This window comes from Salvelinus namaycush, chromosome 31 (genome assembly GCF_016432855.1).
Source record: "Salvelinus namaycush isolate Seneca chromosome 31, SaNama_1.0, whole genome shotgun sequence".
Classification (NCBI taxonomy): Eukaryota; Metazoa; Chordata; class Actinopteri; order Salmoniformes; family Salmonidae; genus Salvelinus; species Salvelinus namaycush.
This window is the reverse complement of record NC_052337.1, coordinates 45,828,600-45,849,941: the sequence shown is the minus strand read 5'-3', so window position 1 is coordinate 45,849,941 and position 21,342 is coordinate 45,828,600. Positions and strand designations below refer to the sequence as shown.

The window sequence follows — 21,342 nt, the reverse complement described above, 5'->3', positions numbered from 1 at the left end:
ATCTGCCGAAATACTTAACAGATGACTTGGCGAGGTTAAGGACCGGTCCCGACGCGCGGGTAAAGTCTCCAATTATGCCCAGAGACCTTATTAGGCACGAGTCCTTGCACAAAAGCAAGGTGGTGTCATCGGCGTACTGTGTCACCTTAACACGCAAACCGCCGCTCCCAGGGACCAGCAAGCCCTCCACCCCTGCGTCAGCCCTAATAGCAGCCGCCAGGGGCTCCATATAGAGCACGAAAAGGAGTGCCGAGAGCGGGCATCCCTGCCTGACCCCTGAGGAGAGGTCAAACACGTCACCCAGATGGCTGTTTATGCTCACCCGGCACCCCGCTCCCACATACAAAATCTTGATCCACTTTGTAAAGCGATCACTAAACCCTAACCAACCTCTAACGAGTCACAACCCCGGATCCGGGATCCCCCCATCAAAAAAGCTGACTAGCATAGCCTAGCCTAAAGCGACAGGGATATCATATAATAAAAAATTTTAAGTGTTTTACAGCGAAAACACAATATAGCATTATATTAGCTTACTACAATAGCCTACCACACAGCCCCATTCATTCAACATAACGTTAGCGTTAGCGAATAAACCAGCAAAAGATATTAATTTTTTCACTAACCTTCTCAAACTTCTTCAGATGACAGTCCTATAACATCATATTACACAATACATATAGAGTTTGTTCGAAAATGTGCATATTTAGCGGCACAAATCGTGGTTATACAATGTGAATGGTAGACAAACAAAATGTCGGGAGAAATCTTGGAAGAGGCACCTAATCTAATCAATAACTAATCATAAACTTGACTAAAAAATACAGGTTGGACAGCAAATTAAAGATACATTAGTTCTTAATGCAACCGCTGTTAGATTTTTAAAATTAACGTTACTACGACATACAGCGTGCGTTACAGCGAGACCGTGCCGAAATTAATGGCGGAATTATAGTTTAACATTTTTCAACAGAAATACGAATTAACAGCATAAATAGTTCTTACTATTTGATGAGCTTCCATCAGAATCTTGTGCAAGTTGTCCTTTGTCCAGAATCATCGTTGCTCGGTTGTAGATTGTCGTCTTCAACTTTGGAATTAGCAGCAAACATTAGCTATGTGGCGCAGACGTGTCCAACTCTTCATAACGCAGCACAAAGAAAATTCTGAAAATCGCAATATACTGATATAAACTGATATAACTCGGTTTAAAATAACTACATTATGATGTTTTTAACACCTATATCGAATAAAATCAGAGCCGGATATATCTAACGCCTATAACGAGAGCTTTTCAGAATGCCATCCTGAGGTCTGTCTCGCGTCATGACGAACGTTGAAAAGACTGCACCCCCCGTTCATACGGCCTCAGATCTACAAAGCAACCCCATTCCAATTCTCACTGCTTACTGACATCTAGGGGAAATCGTATGCAGTGCATGTCGACCCACAGATTACATGCAAATTAATACACTGACCCTGGAACAGAGTGCCCGATTTCAGATTTCTCACTTCCTCACAGGAAGTTTGCTGCAACTTGAGTTCTGTTTTACTCACAGATATAATTCAAACGGTTTTAGAAACTAGAGAGTGTTTTCTATCCAATAGTAATAATAATATGCATATTGTACGAGCAAGAATTGAGTACGAGGCAGTTTAATTTGGGAACGAATTTTTACAAAGTGAAAACAGCGCCCCCATATTGACAAGAAGTTAACACTGAAAAGAAAAACCCTGCTGACGCGATCAAAAGCCTTGGCCTGATCAAGCGCCGCTACCATCAGAGGTAGACTTCTATCCTCAACCCAGGCGATGGAGTCCCTGATCAGTTGGCGGTTCCACCTAATGGAACGGCCTTCCACCCCACACGTTTGATCCTCATGGACAACGTAGGGAAGGGCTGTGCGCAAACGGTCTGCCATGACCTTAGCTAGTATCTTATAATCTACGCACAGCATGGTCAACGGCCCCCAGTTGCTAAGGTCGGTGGCGTCTCCTTTCTTGTAACGGAGGGACAGCACGCCAATGGCCATTGACCTGCCCGGGACTCCAGTCTCGAGAACGGCCGTCAGGACTTCGAGGACCACCGGTCCAAGCATACCCCAAAATTTGAGGTAAAACTCAATCGGCAGCCCATCCATCCCATGCACCTTCCCTTTCCCCATCCTCTTGAGGGCGCTCTCCACCTCCTCTAGTGTTATCGGGGCTTCCATCGCCTTACTAATGTCCTCTGGCACACGCCAGGACAAGTGTTCTAAGAACACGGTACCCTGCTCTTCTTCTACTACCCTCTCCTGGAAAACCCCCCGGAAATGGTCAGTTGCCACCCTGACCATCTGCTCCGGCTCCCTAACTACCCTACCCTGTCCATCTCTCACCCCATAAAAAAACTGTCTTACCTGCTTTTCCCTAACTGATTTGAAGAACACTGCAGAGCAGGTCTCATTCTGCTCTATAAACTCAGTGTGCACGCTGCAGGAAAGCACGGGCCTTCCACTCGTGCACCTCCCTGAGCTGAGCCTTGAGGCTGGTAGCGCGCTCAACGTCCATCGAAGTACCGAGGTTACCAGCCTCGTACTCGAGATCGAGTAAACGTTGGAGCTGCTCCACCTCCCCTCTCTCCCCTTCCTCTTACAAATACCAATAATAAATACCCTAATTCTTACCTTAACTACCTCCCACCATTCCAAAACCCCTCCGCACATTGGCCGGAGACCTTCAAGCCCCCGAAAAAAAACAGAGAAAGCATTGACAAAAGCCCGCTCCTCCAGGATATCCTGGTCGAGCTTCCAGTACCCCCTACCGAAAAGGCAGACAGGCGCCTTGACCCGAAGGAGAACCCCGTCGTGATCCGAGAAAAACACAGGCAGCAGACGCCCAGACAAAAGCCCCAAGGATTTGGGTAGAAATACATAGTCCAGCCTCTGCTCGACCCCCCCGGGAGTTACGCCAGCGCCGGGGTAGTGTTAAGGCCTCCATCCACCAGACCATGGCTTGCCATAAGTCCGGTGATGGCCCCCACGCTACTATCCCCCACCCCTCCTAAATCTACGTTAAAACCACCTCCCACTATCAAAACTCTGTTTGTGGCACACAGAGGTGCCAGACTCTCCACCATATCCCTTCTCTCTGGCCCCGTCTGTGGCCCGTATCCCCTCTGATCCTAAGTCTAAAATCCCCTAACGCTATGTCCACCCCCAAAACCCTCCCCTGCATCGCAACGTACGTACCTTCCACCCTCACCTCCCATGTCCCAAACAAAATCCCAACCCCTGATGAGTGGACACCCCCCACACTCCACACCGACTTCCCTTTTACCCACTCTTTTTTAAACTGCTCTACATCCCCCCATCCCTTAAATGTACCTCCTGCAAGAAACAAAAGGTAAAACATATGTTTGATAAACAACTAAAAACAGCAGTTCTCTTTACAGTGTTCCTTAGACCCCTAACATTCATAGTCATTATTTGAATGTTTGCCATGGTTGCACACTTAAAAAGAAAAGTCAACAAGTCACTCCGTCCGGTGGGTAAAGGTCCTCATCGAACTTGGACGCTGGACCAGCAGCCTCCGAGGCCCCCCCAACCTTCCCACCCTCCATACTGCCCTCCTGAGAAGCCCAAGACACTGGGAAGGGGTTGGGGATGGGGGGTCCCGGCGTCCCAGAACTAGCCTGAGACACCCCATCCCCATCTGGCAAAAACAGCCCCGGGGACGACCGGGGACGACAGGTTCTTGTCCATCTGTAAGAGCGGGAGAGATGGACCCTGCGAGGACAGGGGAGACACCTCGGCAGTACTGACCAGCTCCCCAGCCCCTCGTATATCCACGGACAAGGGCTCTTGACCCGCTACCTCTGGGGCCTCCCCATCCACTGCATCCCCCTTCTGAGAAACCCAAGATGCAGGGAAGGGGTTGGGGTTGTGGATGGGGGGTCCCGGCGTCCCAGAAAAAGCCTGAGACACCCCATCTCCATCGGGCATACACAGCGCAGGGGTCACCAGGTCTATGTCCATTGGGATGAGTGGGAGAGATGAGACCTTCGTTAACAGGGGGGCCATCTCTGTGGCTCTGTCCCCAATCGCTCTCACGCCCCCACCCATCCCCTCCCCTCCCAGCCCACTCTGGCCCTCTCCCGTCTCGAGGGAAAGCCTCTTCTTCTTTTTCTTCCTCCGGGCCTCACCCGAGTCCAAAAACAACCCTGACTCCTGCAGGGCCTGATGGGCTGTGGAGGCATGCCTCTTTGTTCTTGGAGTGGCAGGCAAGGGCGAGATGGACCCCCATTCCGCCGTCCTCGTTTGTGAGACCTGGAGCTCCTCCCTCATCTCCCCCACGAGGGCCCCGAAGGCCTCTTCATCTATGTAGACTTCGTCGAGGGATGAGCCCAACTCTCCCGTTGCTCTACCCACCTCTCCTGTTGACATCTGGGTCTCCGGGACCACCAACTCCACCGAGGCCCTCTCCTCCAAAACGACCTTACCCCCGACGTTTGGATCTGGCAAGGACCGGGATGCTTCTCCGGTTCCCCACTCACCATCTTCCGGCCTGTGACCTAGGTCCCCTTCTCCTGGCCTTCTCTTCTCCTCCACACCCTTTCCTCCTGCCATCCTTCCCCCAGCAGCCGCTGCCGCATACGTTTGTTGCCTCGCCGGGCACTCGCGAAACAGATGCTGCTTACTGCCACACCCATGACATTCTTTTGGTGCCGTATAATGTTTGGCCTCATGTTCCTCCGACATGCAAACCCTGCATTTTACCAGCCCACATGAGGCTGTTCCATGCCCGTACTCCCTGCATTTCCTGCAGAAAGGTGGCTGACGTGCATAGAACAGCATGCCTCTATCCGACCCTAAAGAAAACACTGCAGGGGGATGCAAAAAGCCCTCAAAACCACCCGGATCTTCCCTTAGGAGCAACTGGAACTGGCGGCGGCCATTCCAGAAGCCCAGCGAGCCCTTTACCTACCTGGCTTCCGATGTTACATCGCAGTAGCAACCCAAAAATGCCGCCACAGCCATATCCGTCACGTGTGGATTATACATATGTATATTTATTGTTCTGAAATTCCTTCTTGCCAGGCACACGATGTTGAAAGAGGACAAAGGTCTTTCCCCCTTTGCCTCCTTTACCTTCTCCATTATCCCATCTCTCTTACTTTCCGTGTAGAAAGTTACATCGTATGCCTCCTCCATTGAGTTCCCCTGCAGGCACATCACATCTGGGACCTTCAGAGATAGCGCCCCCATCAACACGGTCCTCGCAAAGGTGTCCCTCGGCATCCTTACTTCTCCTTCCTACTTCCATGCAAAACGTATGGTGTTCTTTAGTCCGGCCCTCGGAACAGACCCTGTGTTCCCACTACCCGCCATATCTGTATGGCTGTAGTTTAAATTTGTTTTAAGAAATTTTCAGAAAAATTCCAAAAAACTCTCAACGACCTTCTGACTCAGCGAGCTCTGGGGCACCTCGGTACCAAGCTTGATCTGAGCCAAAAGGCCGAGAAGCGATAACCCACAAATGGACCCCTGCACCCGCCGGGCACCCGGGGGTCTCGGCAGATCTCAGCGGTTTGGCAAAAGTTGGCTCCACCCCACCCAACGTTTCCCTGGCGACAGGCGGGTGTTTTTTTTTTTAAGTCGCCAGCTCTTTACGCCTAGTGCGACAACTATTTGTTCAAAGCCCGGCAAATACACCAGTCGTCGTCGGGCTTGAACTAAATTGCCAGAGCGACTACTTTGAGTGGAAAAATACACCGGTCGGTCCGATTGAAGTCAAACGCCTGAGCAAAAAGTCTCGGCAGCGTCATCTCTGTCAATTTCTCTTGAAACAAGATATACCAGGCTCTGCCAGAAGCAAAGCCCTTCCAAAAATACGTTGAACTCGTGAGTGTTCCTCTCCACGGAAGTCTTTAGTAAAAGGCGAAAGGCTTGTGCGTAATGAAGAGAAACCAGAGTCGTATGGAAGTCAGAGGTCGGGGCCCGAGACACACTCTGTGCACTCTAGGCCGGGATCTCGCGGGTGGTCACCGAACCCACTCTGCCAACTTTTCGAGGGCTGTGGGTAAAAAGTCACACACAGACAGACAGACACTCACTCACTCACTATCCTGTCCAACGTTTTTTTGTTTTTTAAGTAAAATGGCAGGAAACGGGGGAACCCATGAAGAGTGCTTCGCCCTACTTTCACTTTGGATGTTTCTTCTTTTTTCTTTCCTTCTGCTGCTGCTAGCTGTTTACATAGCTTTGTGTATTTTTTTCCTTGACAATGGGAGAAATGTGTTGCACCGTTCCCGGAGGTACTGCAATACCGGGTCGATGCGTGGAGCGGACGGAGCAAGCCTCATTTCCGGCTCCCTGTTTGAAAAATCCATTTAATATGTAGTCCCCCGATGGGGGACGTATCAGATATTAAACTGATAAGAACAGATTTTTTTTTATTATAAATGTTTTTATTATTTTCAATGCCATTCCAAATAAACAACTTACAATATCAACAAACTCAAAACTAGGCATTTTTCAATTCAAAACAAATGAAAAACCCAAAACCAAAAACTCAGGGGAGCATCTTCCCTCCCCTTCATCTCTACAAAATACCTTTCTACTACCCTACCTTTCCCTGTCTCCCCGTCCCTAATCTTTTCCCTTAACTCATATTCTTTACCCCAGCCCTAAACCTCCCTTCCACCTGTCCGTGCCTGGAGCCGTGCCTTGCCGTGCAGTCATGAGTGAACAGGGGGTACAGGAGGGGACTGAGCATGCACCCTAGAGGTGCCCCCGTGTGAGGATCAGCGTGGCGGATGTGTTGTTACCTACCCTTACCACCTGGGGGCGGCCCGTCAGGAGGTCCAGGATCCAGTTGCAGAGGGAGGTGTTTAGTCCCAGGGTCCTTAGCTTAGTGATGAGCTTTGAGGGCACTATGGTGTTAAACGCTGAGATGTAGTCAATGAATAGCATTCTCACATAGGTGCTTCTTTTGTCCATGTGTGAAAGGGCAGTGTGGAGTGCAATAGAGATTGCATCATCTGTGGATCTGTTGGGGCGGTATGCATATTGAGTGGGTCTAGGGTTTCTGGGATAATGGTGTTGATGTGAGCCATGGCCAGCCTTTCAAAGCACTTCATGGCTACAGATGTGAGTGCTACGGGTCGGTAGTCATTTAGGCAGGTTACCTTAGTGTTCTTGGGCACAGGAACTATGGTGGTCTGCTTGAAACATGTTGGTATTACAGACTCTGACAGGGAGAGGTTGAAAATGTCAGTGAAGACGATTGCCGGTTGGTCAGAGCATGCTCGGAGTCCACGGCCTGGTAATCTATCTGGCCCTGCGGCCTTATGAATGTTGACCTGTTTAAAGGTCTTACATCGGCTGCAGAGAGCATGATCACACAGTCATCCGGAACAGCTGATGCTCTCATGCATGTTTCAGTGTTACTTGCCTTGAAGCGAGCATAAAAGTTATTTAGCATGCCTGGTAGGCTCGTGTCACTGGGCAGCTCTCGGCTGTGCTTCCCTTTTGTAGTCTGTAATAGTTTGCAAGCCCTGCCACATCCGACGAGCGAAGGAGCCGGTGTAGTACGATTCGATCTTAGTCCTGTATTGACACTTTGCCTGTTTGATGGTTCGTCAGAGGGCATAGCGGGATTTCTTATAAGCTTCCGTGTTAGAGTCCCGCTCCTTGAAAGCGGAAGCTCTACCCTTTAGCTCTGTGCGGATGTTGCCTGTAATCCATGGCTTCTGGTTGGGGTATATACGTATAGTCACTGTGGGGACGACGTCATTGATCCACATATTGATGAAGCCAGTGATTGATGTGGGGTACTTCTCAATGCCATCGGAAGAATCCCAGGAACATATTCCAGTCTGTGCAAGCAAAACAGTTCTGTAGTTTAGCATCTGCTTCATCTGACCACTTTTTTTATAGACTGAGTCACTGATGCTTCCTGCTTGAATTCTTTCTTGTAAGCAGGAATCAGGAGGATAGAATTATGGTCAGATTTGCCAAATGGAGGGCAAGGGAGAGCTTTGTACGCATCTCTGTGTGTGGAGTAAAGGTGGTCTAGAGTTCATTTTTTTTCCCCCTCTGGTTGCACATTTAACATGCTGGTTGAAATTAGGTCAAACTGATTTAAGTTTCCCTCCATTACTGTCCCGGCCACTAGGAGCGCCGCCTCTGGATGAGCGTTTTCCTGTTTGCTTATGGCGGTATACAGCTCATTGAGTGCGGTCTTAGTGCCAGCATCGGTCTGTGGTGGTGTGTAGACAGCTATGAAAAATATAGATGAAAACTTTCTAGGTAGATAGTGTGGTCTGCAGCTTATCATGAGATACTCTAGCTCAGGCAAGCAAAACCTTGAGACTTCCTTGGATATAGTGCACCAGCTGCTGTTCTATCCTGCCGATAGTGTATAACTCGCCAGCTGTATGTTATTAATGACGTCGTTCAGCCACGACTGTGAAGCATAAGATATTACAGTTTTTAAGGTCCCGTTGGTAGGATATATGTGCTTTTAGTTCGTCCCATTTATTTTCCAGCTATTGTACGTTGGCTAACAGTACGGATGGCAAAGGCAGATTATCCACTCGTCGCCTGATCCTCACAAGGCACCCCGATCTCCTTCTGCGAAATGTACATATTTTTTTCCTACGAATGACAAGGATGAGGGCCTGTTCAGGTGTCTGGAGTAAATCCCTCTCGTCTGACTCATTACAGAAAAAATCTTTGTCCAATTCAAGGTGGGTAATCGCTGTTCTGATGTCCAGAAGCTCTTTTCGGTCATAAGAGACGGTAGCAGCAACATTATGTACAGAATAAGTTTCAAACAATGCGAAAAAAAACTAACAAAATAGCATGTTTGGTTAAGAGCCAATAAAACGTCAGCCATCCTTCTCTGGCGCCAGTACAACTTTATAAGTCCATGTTACGGGGAACAAAGGGAATCTGTTTTTCTGAAGGGTTTGGTCACAGATCTGCCAGTTCAGATCAAATCCCACGTTTTGTTGCCTGACTCAGGACTCAAACCAGTGACCTTTCAGTTACTGGACTAATTCTCCACCTTCTAACACTTTTTTATTTTATTTCACCTTTATTTAACCAGGTAGGCTGGTTGACAACAAGTTCTCATTTATAACTGCGACCTGGCATGGGCGTCCTAGGCAAAGTTCCCTTTACACTATCCCATGTGCGTGTCTCATGACCTGGTAATGAGGTAGTCCTGCCTGTAAGTTTAAAATCAGTGTCACCCTCAGCTCAAGAGGGCATTACATCTTGGTCTAATGGTCAAGACACTGGTTATTCCCATGGGAGGCCCGGGTACAGATCCTGCCGATGAAATATGCACACCTCTCCCAAAGCACAATTCTACTACCACCAATGTAGTGTTTTTGCCCCTTTTGTCTCAAACCCAGGTCTCCCTGCCCGTAGGCAAACAAATATATTTTAGTGAATTCAGGCGGTCGCCCCAAACAGGTTTTGAACCTGGGTCCATCAACTGTCAAGCCAACACCTTAAGTGCTACGCCAAGATGTCCAAACCTTTCAATGAGGTCGCTCGGTGTTGGATTAAGGTTGCTACATTACCTCCTTCCTTGGGGAGAGCATGCCCCCACACTTCTTTATAGCAAGTCTCTCACGTGTACACACATCTTTGATGGCTTCACAGGCACTATCCCACTTCTGATACCAATGTAACAAATTTGGGGGTAGCTCCAACTGGGACTCAAACCCCGGTCCAGTGACGAGCAAGCCAACACCTTATCCATTACCCCAAGAGATCAGAAGGTGGTAAGTGTTGGGTTAAGCTTGCTACAATATATACTTATATAGGGCAATGTGTGATCTGGGTGAGGCAGCATTGCCACTAGTGCTCCCGACACAGCCAAACACAATCTTTACCTTCTTAACCTTACCTAACCTAAAGTCAAATACATTTAGACAAACCACCATGTGAGCAGCAAGTTTAGGGTTAATGGAGTGAAGTGGGTGATGGGTAGGACCACCAGTATGAACTATATGTCTATGAATGTTTTACAAACGGGGATGGATGCTCTTCATCAACACCATCTTTTCTGTGAAACTAGATATCAGCAATCAATCAACAAGACTAATGAAATGGAGCCAATGAAGACATTAGATCTGCTAAAGGTAATATAATATATTCTGAAAATCTTACTGGTAGATTTTGTACATGATCTGTCAATCCTGAGAGCGACGCTCTCTCTCCTCCCCTTCACCCATCTCTCTTTGCATGTGCTGGGGCGAAGTTTCCCCTAGATACAGATCTAGGATCAGCTTCCCCCCCCCCCCAAACCTAGCAAGGACCATTAGCGGGGGGAATTCAAACCTGATCCAAAGCCAGAGTCTATTTGGGGAACTTGTCCGGGTGGGTATAATTTTAGGAACGTTTCAACAGGAATCCGTTCCAAAAACTTCGTAAATATCAAGGTTGCCAACAAACAACGCATACAGTCGTATAACAGTAGAATGACATACCGGGTAGGGAGTGAGCTATGTAAGCTATGTAATTACGTTTTTCACTCACCACGTTTATTCGGAAAAATGTCTCTCTTCGTTCTGGTAGCCTCCACCATTTCTCGTTCGTTGGTTTAGTTATTATTTCCGGTGTTCCTGCATTTGCCGGTGAACTCTGTTGCGCCTCAATTAGGGAATCGCTGTGGTTGAAATGTAACTAATGACCGCTAGCCCCAGTATTTTTTTTAGCTAGGTGGCTTGTACACAATTGTTACCGATGATACTGTATATACCTACTCTTATTACAGAAACATGCATTTTGCCAAGTTCTCTCTGTGTTAATCCTGTTTCCCAAATATAGCAGGTAACTTGTGTCTGTCGATGTTGTTGAGTTCATCTTGCCTAGTTAAATAAAGATTAAATAAATTAGAACATTTAAAATATATACTTTGACCTATTTCAGGTAACCCCAAGATGCTTGATTCACTACACCTGCTTTTGAATAACTTTCTATATGGGAACAGCAGAGATGTCTGACCTGGCTGAGAGGCTCTGGATTGACGCTCCATCCATCCCCAGATGTTTGGTCCTGCCCATAGCTCACAATGATTGGCTGTTAACAGTAAAGAATGAATTCAACACTGCTTTGGTCATTTTGGCCTTGAATTGTGTATCAATAAATAATATAAGTACTGTTATGTGGTTGAATTTGAATGTAACTTACAGGCCTTTTGTGGATCTGAGGGGTCTGCACTGAAGTAGACTGTCAAGACAGAATTCAATGAGGATAGATAGTGTCACGTTCCTGACCTATTTCTGTTAGTTTGTTGTATGTGTTAGTTGGTCAGGACGTGAGTTTGGGTGGGCATTCTATGTTTTCTGTTTCTATGTTGGTTTAAGGGTTGCCTGGTATGGCTCTTAATTAGAGGCAGGTGTTTTGCGTTGTCCTCTAATTGAGAGTCATATTTAGGTAGGTTGTTTCACAGTGTTCGTTGTGGGTGGTTGTCTCCTGTGTCAGTGTTTGTCGCACCATACGGGACTGTTCGGTATGTTTGTACATCGTCATTTTTGTGTAGTCTATTTTTCCCTGTTCGTGCGTTCTTCGTGTTTTATTGTAAGTTCGTATGTCTAGGTTTGTCTACACATTCGTTTTGTTATTTTGTTAGTTAATTCAAGTCTAGTTCGGTTTCTGTCTTAGTTGTTTCGTCGTGTCTTTATTAAATCATGTCATTTCACAAAGCTGCGCCTTGGTTCAATCACTACTCCTCCTCTTCGGTTGAAGAGGAGGAGGACTGCCGTTACAGAACCACCCACCAATCTAGAACCAAGCAGCATAAGTTCGAGCAGTGGAACACGCAACAGGAGAGGCTTAATTATTTGGAGAAATGGACATGGGAGGAAGACCTAGAAGGCAAAGGACCCTGGGCGCAGCCAGGAGAATATCGCCGCCCCAAAGCTGAGCTGGAGGCAGCGAAAGCAGAGAGGCGGCGATATGAGGAGGCAGCTAGGAAGCAAGGCTGGAGACCGGAGAATCAAGCCCAAAACTGCAGATATGAGGGGACACGTCTAGCACGGAAGCCCGAAAAGCCCGTGAGTACTACCCAAAAATTTATTGGGGGGGGGGCTAAGAGGTAGTGGGCCAAGGGCAGGTAGGAGACCTGCGCCCACTTACCAGGCTAACCGTGGAGAGCGGGAGTACGGGCAGACACCGTGTTACGCAGTAGAGCGCACGGTGTCTCCTGTACGTGTGCATAGCCCAGTGCGGGTTATTCCACCTCCCCGCACTGGTAGGGCTAGATTGAGCATTGAGCCAAGTGCCATGAAGCCGGCTCTACATATCTGGCCACCAGTACGTCTCCTTGGGCCGGCTTACATGGTACCAGCCTTACGCATGGTGTCCCCGGTTCGCCTACATAGCCCGGTGCGGGTTATTCCACCTCCTCGCACTGGGCGGGCGACGGGGAGCATTCAACCAGGTAAGGTTGGGCAGGCTCGGTGCTCAAGGGAGCCAGTACGCCTGCACGGTCCGGTATTTCCGGCGCTACCTCCCCGCCCCAGCCCAGTACCACCTGTTCCTCCTCCACGCACTCTCCCTATGGTGCGTGTCTCCAGTCCGGTGCCTCCAGTTCCGGCACCACGCACTAAGCCACCTGTGCGTCTCCAGAGCCCTGTACACACTGTTCCTTCTCCCCGTACTCGTCCTGAGGTGCGTGCCCTTAGCCTGGTACCACCAGTGCCGGTACCACGCACTAGGCCTATAGTGCGCTTTGAGAATTCAGTGTGCCCTGTCCCTGCTCCCCGCACTAGGCTTGAAGTGCGTGTCTCCAGTCCGGTGCCTCCAGTTCCGGCACCACGCACCAGGCCTACAGTGCGTCTCAGCCGGCCAGAGTCTGCCGTCTGCCCAATGGCGCCTGAACTGTCCGTCTGCCAAGCGCCGCATGAACTGCTCGTCTGTATTGAGCCTGCAAAGCCGCCCGTCTGCCATGAGCCTACAGAGCCTTCCGCCAGACAGGAGCCGCTAGAGCCTTCCACCAGACAGGAGCAGCCAAAGCCTTCCGCTAGACAGGATCAGTCTGAGCCATCCGTCTCCTCTGAGCCATCCGTCTCCTCAGCGCCGTCTGAGCCATCCGTCTCCCCAGCGCCGTCTGAGCCATCCGTCTCCCCAGCGCCGTCTGAGCCATCCGTCTCCCAAGCGCCGTCTGAGCCATCCGTCTCCCCAGCGCCGTCTGAGCCATCCGTCTGTCCCGAGCCATTAGAGCCGCCCGTCTGTCCCGAGCCGTCAGAGCCGATAGTCAGTCAGGAGCCGCTAGAGCCAGTCGTCAGTCAGGATCTGCCAGAGCCGCCAACCAGACAGGATCTGCCAGAGCCGCCAACCAGACAGGATCTGCCAGAGCCGCCAACCAGACAGGATCTGCCAGAGCCGCCAACCAGACAGGATCTGCCAGAGCCGCCAACCAGACAGGATCTGCCAGAGCCGCCAACCAGACAGGATCTGCCAGAGCCGCCAACCAGACAGGATCTGCCAGAGCCGCCAACCAGACAGGATCTGCCAGAGCCGCCAACCAGACAGGATCTGCCAGAGCCGCCAACCAGACAGGATCTGCCAGAGCCGTCAGCCAGTCATGAGCTGCCTTCCAGTCATGAGCTGCCTTCCAGTCATGAGCTGCCCTCCAGTCATGAGCTGCCCTCCAGTCATGAGCTGCCCTCCAGTCATGAGCTGCCCTCCAGTCATGAGCGTCCAGAGCCGTCAGCCAGCCATGAGCGTCCAGAGCCGTCAGCCAGTCCGGAGCTGCCAGTAATCCAGAACTGCCCCTCAGTCCAGAGCTGTCTCTCTGTCCGGAGCTGCCTTTCAGTCCGGAGTTGCCCCTCTATCCTGAGCTACCTCTCTATTCTCACCTACCTCTATGTCCTGAGCTACCTTGTCCCGGAGCTGTCCCTTTATTTTGTGTTGCATATATTAGGTGGGTGGAATAGAGGGGTGGTCATTCTGAGGGGGATTAGCGAGCTGGGATTGACTATGGTGGGGTGGGGACCTCGCCCAGAGCCTGAGCCACCACCGTGGTCAGATGCCCACCCAGACCCTCCCCTAAACTTGGTGCTGGTGCGCCCGGAGTTCGCACCTTAAGGGGGGGGTTATGTCACGTTCCTGACCTATTTCTGTTAGTTTGTTGTATGTGTTAGTTGGTCAGGACGTGAGTTTGGGTGGGCATTCTATGTTTTCTGTTTCTATGTTGGTTTAAGGGTTGCCTGGTATGGCTCTTAATTAGAGGCAGGTGTTTTGCGTTGTCCTCTAATTGAGAGTCATATTTAGGTAGGTTGTTTCACAGTGTTCGTTGTGGGTGGTTGTCTCCTGTGTCAGTGTTTGTCGCACCATACGGGACTGTTCGGTATGTTTGTACATCGTCATTTTTGTGTAGTCTATTTTTCCCTGTTCGTGCGTTCTTCGTGTTTTATTGTAAGTTCGTATGTCTAGGTTTGTCTACACATTCGTTTTGTTATTTGTTAGTTAATTCAAGTCTAGTTCGGTTTATGTCTTAGTTGTTTCGTCGTGTCTTTATTAAATCATGTCATTTCACAAAGCTGCGCCTTGGTTCAATCACTACTCCTCCTCTTCGGTTGAAGAGGAGGAGGACTGCCGTTACAGATAGGGATATCTGCATTTGCTTTAATTCTGATAATAGCTGAGGGTGTTAGACCTTTCCAGTTCAATGACCAGCACAGAAAATAATCATTTTCCTGATGGTAGCACGCTGCTCTAACTTCGTCTGGTGAGAGGCCTAGCCTTTTAACAACTGAGGCAATGTCATCAAAAGTTGGCGCCCTCTTTCTTTTTGGCATTCTGATTAGTATGGAGATGACACATAGGACAAGTTTTCCAGACAGTTACAGGCTAACTATATGGAGAAATGTCCCCTAGTGCTTCAAATAGTTTTCCAAGCTAGATTGGGGTCCATTCAGAATTAAATTGAGACCTGCTACATTCTACATCAGTTACTTCTTTTTAAATGGAAATAATCAGTATACAGAATTTGACATTGAATGTAATGAACATGGATTGAAAGTGAATTACAATAGTATTTTTTTTAACCATATCCCCCCTGTAATCAATGATCATTTCTAAATACATGACTTGCCCAATCATGTCTAAGCAATGATTACTTCCAGTGAGGATGGAATTGCGCTATGACGCATAACCACAGTGGGCTGCAGGCATAATCCACATAAGCAGTAGCTAGGAGGCCACCGACCATTATTATCATTATTATTTATTTTTTAACAGCGGTCACTTACTGTTGTGCTACAATAGTAAAATACACAAGGTGAAATTTAGAGATTTGGTTGTGCATCAGCAGTTGGTTAGCAAATAAAAGTTTGTCACATACACATATGTTATCGTACGGGCAGCAAAATGTTGGTTTCTAGCTCCAACAATGCAGTAATACCTAACAATACAAAACACACAATCCTAAAAATGTATATAGTAAATATCATAACAAATATTGCCAGTCACCGAGTCACAATTAGCCATGTCAGCTACAAAAATGTAGGTTGGTAAGTTAGTCTAGCCAGTTATCTAAACTTCTTGTAATAATGGCACGATACCGACTGGGCACGCAGGGGCATGTGCCCAAGGGCCCTGACCTCCAGGAGGCCCCCAATGATTGTGTTAGTCACTCTCACTCAGACATGGTTAACATTGCATAAATCTTGGCAAAATGTGTAGAATTGCAGCAAATTCACTGTAATACTGCACTTTTTCTCTGCTCCATGGCAAAATGAGTCTAATTGCATGAAATGTATTCAAAATTGCTAAACCTTTCCCTGCACAATGGCAAAATGGCCACAATGTAAATAATTCAACAATTTCAATTTCTCTCCACCATCAAGAGGGGGGAGGGCACTACAACGTTTTGCCAGCGAGGTGGGCAGCCCCCAAACCAAATATTGGTTAGGGCCCCCAAAAGCCATGTTAAGATCCAAATGAACAACATAACATGGACAGAGGGGGACCTGGGACTTCATCCACAAATCATCTCACAGTAATTGTTGATCTAGGATGTGTTTATAATCTTATTCTTGTTGTAAACTGCAAAACTGATCCGAGAGGAACACTCCTACTCTGAGACAGTTGATACGTAAGGCCCCAGGTTAGATGGAATGTTAACACTTGGCCCCTGGGGTTGAGTGGGGTCATATGGGTATCAAACTTCATGCTAATGAATTTATCTGGAGTAGGAGTGATGAGTTATTGCTGATGTGGACGAGGCAGAGGCTCAAGTGTTTCCACTGTACAAGATATCTGTGGAATGGTTACAGACAATATACAGGTGAGAGGTCAAAAGTATATTATATGCAAATAACAGGATTGGGTTGTGTAGCTGACAGTAGTGGCTCGCTCAATCTTTACATATATCCCTCCTTTTGTCCTCCTAAGGAGTAATCACTGATTAGAAATGACTAGACAGGTTAATGCCATGTAGTGGAGCCCTTGGTTTCACCTGCCCATTCCTGTCTAAGCAATGATTACTTGAAGGAGGGAGGAAGGAGGGAGGAAGGAGCTCAGTAATTTGTATCAAACATCTCAGTTCTCCCAAAGTGCCCCCTTTCAATTCTCTGCATGAACAGGAAATATGGTGGAAACTCCTTTTGGGCCATGCATACGCCAATCTAATGCTTTTAAATTTATGGCGAATAGTGAATCATATTATGTACGCCCTTCAGGAGAAGTGAGTGTTTGATGTCATTACACTAAATTGAAATATTGATCATCATAAGTGATTTCTTACAGACATCCTGTCACGTCCCTGACCTGTTTTCCTTGGTTTTGTATGTGTTTAGTTGGTCAGGGCGTGAGTTGGGGTGGGCATTCTATGTTATGTGTTTCTATGTTTAGGTTCATTGTCTATTGGCCTGATATGGTTCTCAATCAGGGACAGGTGTTTTACGTTTCCTCTGATTGAGAACCATATTAAGGTAGGCTGTTTTCACTGTTTGTTTGTGGGTGGTTGTTCCTGTGTCTGTGTCTGTCGCACCACACGGGACTGTTTCGTTTTCGTTCGTTTGGTTAGTCTGTTCCTGTTCGTGCGTTCTTCGTGTTATATTGTAAGTTCTCATGTTCAGGTCTGTCTACGTCGTTTTGTAATCTATTCAAGTGTTCTTCGTGTTTTCGTCTTGTTTAAATAAATTCATTATGTCTGCATACAACGCTGCGTTTTGGTCCGATCCCTACTCCTTCTCCTCGACCGAGGAGGAGGAAGATTATGAAAGCCGTTACACATCCCACCAAATTATGTTAAATATATTTCAAAAGGACAAATTAAGAAAGACTACAAATGAAATGCATCACCCACATATGAAACGAAACATATTCAATGTCTACATGAACAAATATAGCAATGTGCAGAATAAATTAGCAATTTCAATTGTCATTTCCCCTCATCCCAAATCACATGTCATGTCTACATCAAGTAGCACCTTTCCATCTAACTGCACCGTAGGTCAGCCCACATGGGACAAGTGAGAGGGACATTTTTTTTCACACGCTAGATCAAACAATGAAAGTTCAGCAGGATGTCATCCAGAATGTGGAAATTTAAGGCCCTTTGCAAGGGGTCAAAGGTCACAATAGGGCAGAATGGAAAGTATCACCAATAACCAGAGACTGGATGTATTATTAGTGTATTTGTATACTGTTCTGCATATACACAGAAAGAACCTGGTGAATTTTTCACCCGTTAGTTGGAATTTCTCTACCCCACACTGTCAGATCGTCAAGTTGTAGTTCATGAATGTCTTTGACAGGAAAGTTGTGGTTAGCTAATGGCCAACTTTCACCAACATTTAGAAATGTGTTGTTCTTGTGTATATGTAAGACTTAAAGCATAATAAATGCAAAAAGTAACTAAATGTTTTCTGGTAGGGTCCACTACATCATAGGCCCTGTCCGGGGGAATCATAGGCCCTGTCCGGGGGAATCATAGGACATGGCCACAGTGTCTCCCTACCCCTCGTATCTCAGCCTCCAGTATTTATGCTGCAAAAGTTTGTGTCAGAGGGCTAGGGTCAATCTATTATATCTGGAGTATTTCTCCTGTCTCATGCACCCTGTAATTCTCTCTCTCTCTCTCCCTCTCCCTCCCCTCCCAGAGGACCTGAGCCCTGGAACCATGCCTCAGGACTTCCTGGCCTGATGACAACAACCTCTCCCTCAATGTGAGCAAGACAAAGCGGCTGATCATGGACTTTAGGAAAAGGAGGGCCGAACAGGCCCCCATTAACATCGACAAGGCTGAAGTGGAGCGAGTCGAGAGTTCCAAGTTCCTTGGTGTCCACATCACCAACAAACTATCATGGTCGAAACACACCAACACAGTTGTGAAGAGGGCACGACAAAACCTTTCCCCCTCAGGAGACTGACAATATTTAGCATGGATCCCCAGATCCTCAAAAAGTTCTACAGCTGCACCATCGAGAGCATCCTGAGAGGTTGTATAACCGCCTGGTACGGCAACTGCTGGGCATCTGGCCATAAGGCGCTACAGAGGGTAGTGCGTACGGCCCAGTACATTACTGGGGCAAAGCTTCCTGACATCAAGGACCTATATACTAAGCGTTGTCACAGGAAGGGCCAAAAAATAGTCAAAGAGCCCCCACCCCCCCAGTGTTTTTACACTGCTGCTATTCACTGTTAATTATAAATGCTAAGTCACTTTACAAATGACCTCAACTAACCTGTACCCCTGCACATTGACTCGGTACCGGTACCCCATGTATATAGCCTCGTTATTGTTATGTAATTGTCTTGTGTTACTTATGGATTTAATAAAAAAAATTGACTTTAGTTTATTAAAACTTTTCTTAACTCTATTTCTTGACCTGCATTGTTGGTTAAGGGCTTGTAAGTAAGACCTTCACGGTAAGGTCCACAGCTGTTGTATTCGGGGCATGTGAGAAATAAAATTTGATTTGATTTGGCTTGGTTTTTGCTCTGGCATGCACTGTCAACTGTGGGACCTTATATAGACAGGTGTGTGCCTTTCCAAATCATGTCAAATCAATTGAATTTACCATAGCTGTACTCCAATGAAGTTGTAGAAACAGCTCTAGGATGATCAATGGAAACAGGATGCACCTGAGCTCAATTTGAGACTCATTGCAAAGGGGAAGAATCATTATGTAAATAAGGTACACTGCTCAAAAAAATAAAGGGAACACTTAAACAACACAATGTAACTCCAAGTCAATCACACTTCTGTGAAATCAAACTGTCCACTTAGGAAGCAACACTGATTGACAATAAATTTCACATGCTGTTGTGCAAATGGAATAGACAAAAGGTGGAAATTATAGGCAATTAGCAAGACACCCCCAAAAAAGGAGTGGTTCTGCAGGTGGTGACCACAGACCACTTCTCAGTTCCTATGCTTCCTGGCTGAAGTTTTGGTCACTTTTGAATGCTGGCGGTGCTTTCACTCTAGTGGTAGCATGAGACGGAGTCTACAACCCACACAAGTGTCTCAGGTAGTGCAGCTCATCCAGGATGGCACATCAATGCGAGCTGTGGCAAGAAGGTTTGCTGTGTCTGTCAGCGTTAGTGTCCAGAGCATGGAGGCGCTACCAGGAGACAGGCCAGTACATCAGGAGACGTGGAGGAGGCCGTAGGAGGGCAACAACCCAGCAGCAGGACCGCTACCTCCGCCTTTGTGCAAGGAGGAGCACTGCCAGAGCCCTGCAAAATGACCTCCAGCAGGCCACAAATGTCCGCAAGTCTCACAAAATCATTTTAGACCCAAGCAACCCAATGTACCCGGACTTTGAACTACTCCCCTCTGGGCACAGGTATAGGGCACCCCTCAGCAAGAAAAACAGAACTAGACAATCATTTGTGCCAGGTGTGATATCCCTCCTAAATAGCTCGGGCTGATGTTCCTATTGAATCAGTAAGGCCAGCAGGCTAATCATTTTTTTATTAATGTTTAATTGGTATGAAAGTTGTGTTGTAAATTTTGTTTTGTATTTAAACGCCACTTTAAACGTGTACATGACACTGCAACAACATTTCCCCATGGGGACAATAAAGTCAGTAAGTAAATAGTCTCTGCCTTAATCTTTGAATCGTTTTTTCCACAACTGTGGTTCAGAGGTTCAAGAGTTTTACTCCTAACGAGTGACTGTTGTAACGTTATCTGGCTTGCTACAACTTGTAGCTAATGTTAATGACGTAACAGATGGTGCCAGTAGGCTACAGCAGCAAGTTAGAGCACAACACATCAATGCCGCTGATGTCTGTCAACCCGTTAATTTGAGAAGAGTGTGGCCACTGTTTGCTTCCTCATGTTTCAGCTGCTCCCGATCAGCACAGGGGTGTTGTACACAATCCTGGGGCTGGTACTGTTTGGTGCATCTGCCCAGAATAAAGTGGAGGGGTTAGTTCCTGTATCCCTCTCCCTTATGTGTATGGCCACAGTGTACTTACTTATGGTTAAGAGTTTCCTTTTTGGGGTCAGCGTACCCATGTTAGCCCTGCCCTGGCTGTTTCTGCTCATCATAACATTTTTGGTCCCACACACTGTCTTACTCTGCAACTTCATCATCACAGGGCAGGATCTGTATCCTTACTCTAATCCTTACTCCAGATAACTGATGCACTGTGCGGTTGCCAGTTTCCTCCAACACATTGGTGCGGCTGGCTTCTGTGTGAAGAAGCAGTGTGGCTTGGCAGGGTTGTGTTTTAGAGGACGCATGGCTCTCGACCTTTGCCTTTTCCAAGTTCGTAGGGGAGTTGCAGCGATGGGAAAAGACTAACTACCAATTGGATATTACTTTTATTCATTTTTCGTATCAAACCATTTTTATAATAATTGGTCGTTGTGCACAGTAAAGAGACGCCATTAATTACTACCTAGACTAAGTATAGCGAATCAATTATTATTTCTTTACTAATGCATGTTTTCAAGTTACACTGTTTATATACAAATAGCTATTTTGCATAAACAACTGGATCAAGTGGTAAAAGTCATGTAACAGGTCATGATGGAACACGTTATTCGATATCAGTAATGTAAGAGAAAAAGTTCAAAGGCACACAAATGAAAACATGAACCCTGCCATATCACTACAATAGTTTAAGGGTTTCTCTATTAAAAGAAACACCAAAAGGACTGCTGAACATCACCCTTATATCATCCACTTCATTCCATTTCATACAGTTAATGTTCAGCAGAACCTCAAGTTGAAGTAAATATTTTGTATTGGACCTCCAACCATCAGCATAGAAAGTAGTAGGAGCCAGGTGCATCTGGGTCATTGTGTCAAGAACTGCAACGCTACTGGGTTTTTAACGCTCAACAGTTTCCCGTGTGTATCAAAAATGGTCC

The 21,342-nt window shown here is 47.2% G+C and overlaps 1 non-coding gene and 1 pseudogene across 1 annotated transcript; both read right to left on the bottom strand.

Annotated features, from left to right (window-relative positions):
• Positions 1–5,839: 5,839 nt before the first annotated feature.
• On the bottom strand, positions 5,840–5,956 carry LOC120026572. Its single transcript, XR_005473145.1, has one exon. It is a non-coding gene; the product is annotated as a U5 spliceosomal RNA (small nuclear RNA).
• A 317-nt stretch (positions 5,957–6,273) lies between these two features.
• Positions 6,274–6,449, bottom strand: LOC120026515 (annotated as a pseudogene).
• Positions 6,450–21,342: the final 14,893 nt, after the last annotated feature.